The sequence below is a fragment of the Papilio xuthus genome, unplaced genomic scaffold (genome assembly GCF_000836235.2).
Source record: "Papilio xuthus unplaced genomic scaffold, Pxut_1.1 DF826159.1, whole genome shotgun sequence".
NCBI classification, from domain to species: Eukaryota; Metazoa; Arthropoda; class Insecta; order Lepidoptera; family Papilionidae; genus Papilio; species Papilio xuthus.
This window is the reverse complement of record NW_013532490.1, coordinates 713,226-722,016: the sequence shown is the minus strand read 5'-3', so window position 1 is coordinate 722,016 and position 8,791 is coordinate 713,226. Positions and strand designations below refer to the sequence as shown.

At 34.5% G+C, this 8,791-nt stretch overlaps 1 protein-coding gene across 6 annotated transcripts in view; it reads left to right on the top strand.

The window, feature by feature from the left end:
* Positions 1–5,281: 5,281 nt before the first annotated feature.
* Positions 5,282–8,791, top strand: part of LOC106123148 (muscle calcium channel subunit alpha-1) — a 42,748-nt gene continuing 39,238 nt past the window's right edge. For all 6 annotated transcript variants that reach the window (XR_001228147.1, XM_013319335.1, XM_013319332.1 and 3 more), the window contains exon 1: positions 5,282–5,635. The gene's annotated coding sequence lies outside the window, so the exon portion shown is untranslated. The remainder of the gene's footprint in view (positions 5,636–8,791) is intronic.

Sequence of the window (8,791 nt, the reverse complement as noted above, 5' to 3'; positions counted from 1 at the left end):
ACGATATTGTTTTCAAGTAAGTGACTATTCCTTTGTCTTTTTGAGAAGTAATTCTTTTAACCCTGTTATAAGCACCTTACTACAAAATACGTAGTACAAAATGATATAAAATGTGATTGACTATTAGTTACGTTTTGTTATGAATATTTACAATATGTATAACGCAATTTCTAATATTATATTGCCAGTTACTAAAGTCATCATAATTGGCTTTATTAACGAATCCGTGGCTAATGCTGGATTGGTGAAGTTTCCAGAGATACTATTAACTACGAGTATATGTAAGTTCAAATCTCGTGATGTACTGTGCACTAAACGAATTTCGATTCAATAATTGTGAAACAGATAAGTAGTTTCCGCTTCCGGCGATAGATGACTCTGTATCTAAAATACATCTGAAATTGATTTTATTGCTCTAATTTGGTAAAAATAAGAGCGGAAACGTGTTTTTCTTTGATAATGACATGCTACAGTTGCCGTAAAATATAATAAATAAAGGTTAATGTTTTCTTTCTGAAATAGCTTTATTTATAGCATAATTATTGGACCAAGTCATGGAGGAATTCATTGTAAAAGTCGCTGTTAAGGCAACTCCTCGCTGAGGACACACTAGTCGCAGTCGGGGTATGTTGAAGCTGGATTTTGTTATCAATAACCCGCAAAAAATTGGTTGAACATCTGATAAATTGAAAACTTAAAGTGGCATTTAAATATTGTCCATCAAGTTAAATATAAAGTTCAACATAATTGAATACCGTCAGTGACTCTGTGTTGTGGGTTGAAAGATCTCAAATAAGCTGGGAAATAAATTTGGAAATTAAATATAAAAAGGTTATGTATTAGAAAAAGAAAATTATCATTGACTATTCCATAATATAGGGACAGAACATTCTTATTGATGCGTGGGTGGCTTCATCTGTCTGTCTGTCTATCTGACCTTCTTTCAAGCGGGAACTGCTGGGCCAATTTGGATGAGGTTTGGTACATTGATGGACGGGAGCCTGGGACCATTGTCATGGACTGATTTTGATGTATTGGAATATGTGAATTTTGTGCGAGTATTTAGTGGGTTTAATATGTTTCAGTATAAAACTTAGTAATATTAAGAGATTAGCCTAAGTGATTGAAATGCTATCCAAGTCAGTATTTCGTGCGAGCGAAGTCGCGGGCACAGTTACATCAGTTACAGCTTTTGGTGTTCCAACCAACTAGTACTGTGTCTACAGTGCATAGCATTCATAGTACAGAGTAAAATTTTATTATTACTACTAGCGTAAATTATCACGTCTAGGATACATTCAAACTGTTAAGTACTTTTAAGTACTGTTAATTATTAAACATATCTTTTTAGCAAAATATTTGGCTTCGACATAAATAATTTACACAAAGATAACAAAGTAAGCGTCAATTAAAATCCTGCTTCCCATACGGTAGAGACAGGTATTGATGGCGATATTGAAGTTCGGAATATTTTAACGTGACAAATGCCAAGACGAAAATAAGTTTATTTAAATTGAATTGAGGGACACTGGCGCGTTCTAAATAACAAATGGAAGGAAGTAGAGCATATAGAAGGAAGAAATAATGGAAACTTGGAAGATAAGTATAGGATGGTAACAAATATCTATGCAGTTGTTGTGAAAATAATTATTAAGTGAATTTATAGAAAAATGTTATTGAATCTAAGTTTATTAAACTTACAAAATGGATATACATGTAGAAGTGTAGAGAAACTTAGAAAATCGAATTTTATGTATACTTGTATTCTATTAATTGATAGTTTTAGAATACAAGTACCTATACTTAGCAAGATTAAATATATTAAAAAAAGGAAGGGATGTAGTGTATGCATAAACGTAGTGTTGTTTGTCTCGAGCGTACACGCCATAAGTACATGCCGGAGAGAGGGGAAGTCAGTCGATGTCAGACCTTTGAGCCGGCAACACGTGTCGGTACGTGAACGAGCCAAATATAGCACAACGAATGCTACAACGACCATACAGAAGACAGGCGAGAAGTGAAAGGGATTCCGCGTTTCGTCTGATGAGTGTGCGTCCCGGAGGCCTAATTTAGTGCTCTTTTCCTTCCCACCCTTTTTTCTTATAAGGAAAGGATGGGAAGTGGAAGTGGACTTTCCGGATGAGAGGATGCATGGGAAGGGAAAATGTTTTGTTTCTGTGCATCATCTCCTCCGTCGTTTAAAGGTAGGCAACGCATATGCAATTGCGTATGTCTATGGGTAACGGTCACTTCGCTATTTCAGCGATTTCAGGTGGCCGCTCGCTTGTTTGCCACGTTATGATATAAAAAAAAAGTAGTCAAACAAGTCATTAAAACATGGCTTAAACTTTTCAAAGTCAATGTCAGACTAAAGTTAGTAATTAATCATACTTGTAATACATAGTAATACAGTATTTATAAAGTCATTGCCTTCATTTGTCATTCAGCCAAATGTAAAAATACACGTGTTCGAATACTAATTTATAAGGGCCTTTTCACACTAGTCGAATTTTGTGGAACTGAAACCGAAAGCCCTGAATAGGTGACGCGTCAATTGGACTGTCATCTGTCATGGCAATCTAGCGATTTAAAAAAGAGTGTTCCTTTTTTGAGTGATTTTTGACAGTAGTCGTTGTTATGATTACAATGTGTCTATTTAAGATAGTTTGACAACTGACCAGTACCACTAGAAAATATCGAATTATTTTGTATGAGTACTAATGTCGTACTACATGGACGGTTGCAGTGTCGAATCGTCGCGTACAACGAGTTACTGTAAACTATCGAGAATTGGTCTTGTAATAAAATTAATCGAACAAATGGCTACTATAATTTCATATTTTATAACTTTTTGTTCGTTATCACTGGTTATTAATTTTTGGTTTAATGTCTTATTTCTTTATTTAGTTATGAAGGATAAAGTAGGAATAGAAAGAAACAATTTTATTAATATTGTAATTCAAAAACAATAATCACGAATTTTCGATTGCAAGTTCTATCGAATCGAATTCGAAAATCGAAAATTTACATAATCGATTCTACCCAACCCCATATCTAGTGAAATGTCAAACTAATCTGTCTTAAATAGACTATACAGTCCCGGAGTGTTTTGTATATCAAATAAAATCAATTTTTTATATCTCTGGTATATTTATTGCAACTATCACGTTTCTAGTATAACTGCCTTTTGTATCGGAACCTTAATCTAAAGCAGTCTTTCCCAAAGTGGGCGATAACGCCCCTTTGTGGGCGCTGCAGGTCTCAAGGGTAAGAGACCCAGAAAGAAAATGGGGGCGATGTGGAGAGGCTTAGGGGTTGATTTGTAATTTTATTTAGCTAGGAGACCTCTTAGACAACGACTGCATGAACTCTTGACTCTCAACAACTTGTGAATATCAACTAATATGAATTAAAAGACTGCTTAAACTATAATATGGGGGCGCTTAAAAATATTTATTCTCAAAGTGGGCAGTAGATAAAATAAGTTTGGGAACCACTGTTCTAAAGTTTTAAGGGTAAGATAGGTTGCACTATACTTCTGATATGTTTGATACTTGGCGCACGTGTAATGAACGATTAAGATTCATAATAGTTGAGTCGTGCCCAATCAATATATCTTAACTCGTATACAAATAGAATACGTTGAGAATAAAGTTATAAATAAATATACGATGTCTTTATAATTCAGTCTGCAGCTATTATTTGATTGATGATTCATTTTGTTATTGTCTCTGAGTATTAACTTTTCGTCTGCGCTTTGTACGTTAGGATGATAATACGATACTGTGCCGGTGTACAGCCGCAATATTAGCCTTACTAAAATGTCCACGTTTATGTCCCCTCACTAATCATTCTGACACTTGACTTTGTAACGAAAGCAAGTCATTCGCGCCAAAGGATCCTAACTAATAATGTCTTAAATTAATCAATAATTCATCATCATCATCAGCCTTTATCTTTGATGGTGACATAGTCTAGGCACACATAGGTTACTAATTAAGTTCTCTTAATTCCGCGCGGACGCAGTCGCGGGCGACATGTAGATTTGTAATTAAGGTCGAATCAAAAGATTTGAACCCACGACCAAAAGATCTGTAGTCCGTACTCGTAACCTTTAAACTATTGGCCTTTAAGGCTATTTACCCAAGGTACTTTAAGAGATGAAGTACAAATTACTATTATGTGTATCGTACACATAAATTTCAAGAAGTAATAAAAATATACTCAGAATTGTAAAAGCTAACACTCAGAGAGTGGACAAGGTGAAGTTTGCGTGGGCGCTAAAATCATCACCTAGATGGAGCTGTACGACCCTGCCGGTACTGGACATCGATAGAGTGACCATAACTGAACAAACAAGCGGACAATTTGCTAAAAAAGTAAAGCGACCGATGCCAATAGATAACCGCAATTCCAGATTTGCCTACTTTTCAGCGACAGAGTAGAGGACGCATGGAAAAGGGACATTTTCCTTTTATATGCGTCTTGTCCTTTGCCAAATCTACATCTGTGAATGGTCCTTTTTCCTCACAAGAAAATATGTGGTATCCCAAAAATTACTAAGTGGCCTCTGGTACGCACAAAACTTTGTATAAGGTTATGTAGAAAAAAACTAATTAACATGACTAATATTATTATCATCTTGTTCTGTTTTTACGATATTATATTTATATCTCAATCGATCATAATTTTTTACTTTAATATACGACAGCATATTACCATAAAGTAATTGACTAATATCCCGTTCTATCATCAATCATGGTCACCGTGTTATGACGGTGAAGTGATCTGGGTGTATTTTCAGTGATAGAGCGAGGCGACGGCGACGGCGTACGTAAACGCCGGTGAGTCTGCCAGCCGGCGGTACGAGCTTTGCAAAGAGTTGGCATATAGACGCGGAAATAAGAATAACACGAGCTTTCTTGAAGTTTCATCATGGCAATTCGTGGTTAGCAACATAGTTGTATAGCTACGCGTAGATGTCTGAAATTGTTTATTTCTAGACTTCTAACGTTTCGGTGGCCTATACCAGTCTTTTTTTCGTCTATAATTGCTTTGTTCTTTTCTGATTATGGCTGGGTTATTTGACAATAGGATTAAATTATGCGTTGGTATTCTTTTAGTAAAATTTCTGGAATGTGCATAACAGTTAATCTAAAGTGTTAGTTGTATTCGAAGGACGAATATCGTTGTTTATTCTGTGACAGCTTTCCGGAGCTTCTGCGCATGTGTGCGTGACGTTGTTGCCCGCGTATTATAACCTAAATACAAAAAGCGAGCTCCGCGGCGGACGGACGCGCCCGCCCGTCGTTTTGAAATTTAAAAATAAAACAAAATTTCTTTTCAGTAACATTCCTTTAAACGTTCGTCGACGATTAACACTGTGTAGTGTAAAACATGTTTTGTTCTAATGATTGTGCGTAAAAATAGTGTTTGAAAATTAGTGATTTTAGTTTGGGGAATTAGCTAAATGTATTTCGGCGACAAGTGACGACCCTGGCGAATGTTGGGACAATAATTTTGGCGGTATATGACACATGGCCTATTTTTTGACACTATGTGTTGTTTGCTTTGAGTTTAGTGAAGTGACGTCAGCTTGAATGGTTCCTTTCGGATCACAATATAAACGGTGTAGGTGATCTACATTTGAACTATGATATAATATGTTTATGGATGATATAGACACGGTCTCAAGTTCATTAATTTTACCTACGACTGTCAATATACCTTTTCTATTGATTTTGTCTTCTACAAGTGTTTATAGGTCTCTGGTAACCTGAAGATAAATTTAAATCGGTACCTTTGCTTTTTAGCAGAGTCATAGATAAGAAATTAATCATTTAATAAAAAAAAAACCTGGATGACCGAGCTTTGTTCGGTATTTTTTTTTAAATTATATTTAAGTACGAATTACTAATAAAATGATGAAATGTGAATAATATTTTTCAATCTTACCGATAGAAAAAGTTTATGTTTAAGTTGATTATCGATAAAACACGTATAAAATGACTTTTAAAAATGATTCCTAGCTAGATCTATTTATCGCCCCCCGAAACCCCCTATATACTAAATTTTATGAAAATCGTTGGAGCCGATTCCGAGATTCCAAATATATACAAGAATTGTTAATTTAAAGATATAAGATAAGACAATCTATATTAAAAACAATCAAACACTTGGTAGTAATAAACATTTTTAAAATATTCTCGTATTTTATCTACAACTAATTTATCTCTAAAAAGATTTCTGATAATACTTCGAAGTTCAATCAATAGTTTATAGTTTAAAGGACAGATTGCGCGACGTAAGGTCGAGGGTTTGGATACAAGATTCAAACCTAGTCATAAGGGAAAAAACGTCTTGATAATTAGGTACGTTTAGGTAATATAAATAAAAACAGAATGCAATTTATAAAATATGTTTTAAAAGTGTTGTAATCATGTTATAGATGAAAAAAACAATTATTAATTTCTCTGATCTTGTAACCTTTAAAGCCATAATATTGACTCTCAATTTAATAGCACAATAAAAGATTTCACCTAACACTAAGCTTAATTTAATTAATTAAAAATCAAAATATTACCATTTAAAAGGTTAAATAACGCGATTAATCTTTTAACAAAATTAGAATTAGGGTAAACGTTTTCGGCTGAACATTGTTATGTAGTTGATAAATATTTATGGGGAGCCACGGTAGAAAACAACCCAAATGGATGAAAGTAGGGGGTGAAAGTGGGGAGTGGAGAAGTATAATTAATGCGAGGAACGATAGCGACGTTTTCGTCAATTAATTTTCCGATATTGACATTTTTACGTTTCAATATTTCTGTGGGGACAGTTTTTAATTGGATTTTTACTATATGTAGGTCTAATGTAAGATTTTTAGCATGTTTTTTATTTATTTAATGACTAGATGTCGCCCACGACTCTGTCCGTGTAGACTTAAGAAACTTAATGAGTAGACTATGTATTCTTCCAGACTATGTTCTACATCTATGCCAAATTTCAGAGTTCCGGTGAGCCGTTCCGGAGATACCTTTAAAGAAACATCCATCTATCCATCCAAACATTCGCATTTATAATAATTTATGTATAAACTTTTGTCCTATTAAATTTATAATATCACGTTCAAAAATGCGTGATATTTTATTAGTCACGGAAAGCCCCTCCTTTGTGTTATAAGTTTTCATTTCATGATGAGGAAACATAAAAATTATAATGTTTTATGTAATCATGTAATTTCGTTTGGTTCCCATATTGTGACAGTGCCTGGTCAGTGTCAAATCTATTTCTGAACGAAACTCGGTCACGCGTTTCTTTTATTTTCAGACTGATATTATATATATATTTTACCTGAATGTTTTAATATCTGGGTCACGTTAATTCAATGTTATCTACGATATTATTCTATTAGTGATTTCCTTTAAAATTGAGCTTTTATTAGTAAAAGTTTTTAACTTTACTCGTTGTCTATTAAATCCTTTAAGATAAGATAAGCCTTTATTCGCTGACCAGTACATAATTTTTTTTTAACATAAACTTAAACTACTTTTTTTTAAACAGAAAAAAATAAAATTATAGCTTTGTTTTCAGCTTTCAGTTGCTTTATCACCCTCGACATAGGCCTCCCCTAGATTTTTCCATAGTTCCTTGTCCCGGGCTAATCTCCACCCCTTCGGTAAGTCATCTTCCCATCTCTTTGTTTGACGTCCTCTATGCCTTTTTCCATTTCCTCTTACTAGTATGGAAATGTGAGGTATTTTTAAAACTAGTTAGTAAACAAAGATTTAATACTTATAAATACTTAAATCCGGAGTATAAAAGTGAGGCATAAAAAGTCTTCGGAGGCATTTTTTTGGGGTAAATTTCAGTTATGTCATTTATTCTCTGCTGAAAGTTAGTTACTAAGGGATTGCATAAACAATCGTTATAGGACTCTAAGCGTGGCAGTTAGTAACATGATGCTAAGCTATTTTGAACTTAAGGACTTTTTTTGTTTGACTGTGGCTTACAAAGCTAATGACATAACTCAAAGGAACGATTAAAGTCGAGCGGCTCTTTGTTGTTCTCAAAGATGCTAGATAAAGCATGTTTCATTTCCTCTTTTCATCATAATAATAGGGCGTTTGTTTCTTTTATATCATAAGGTGGCAAACAAGCGAACTTCCACCTGAAATCACTAAAATAGCGAAGTGATTATTGCCCATAGACACGCAATTTGCAGATCCGTTGCCCACCTTTAACCACCGTAGGGCATGTACAAAAAGAGAATATTTTACTCCTCATTCCTACATCCAAAAAATATACTTTCTATCTTTTCCTTATAAGAAAAAGGGTGGGAAGGGAAATAGGGCAAAAATAAGGCTTAATTTCACTATGTTTGAATTCACTTGTGTTAGGAAGAAAATCCGACACTGATGTTGTACCGGCGCAACACTAGCCTTATTAAATGTCGATGTTTATGTCCCTTCACTAATCATTCTGACCATTGACTTAGTGATGAAAGCGCACCATTCGCGCCAAAGGATTCTAACTAATAATGTTTAAAACTTGTAAGTTTGAATGTTACGTGAATGTGAACCCGTGTTAAAAATATTCATGACACAGTCTGGTTTTACTCTTAAACGAGGTTCAGGCTAAGCGCCATCCGCGCTCGGCCACAAGCCCGGTGAAGTTGTAAATGCCTCCTCAAGGCAAACAGTGACTACTCAGTCACAAAAGAAAAAAAGAGAAAAAAAACACAGTTTGGGTTCTCGTCTACTGCAAGATTACAATTGCATTCATCATCATC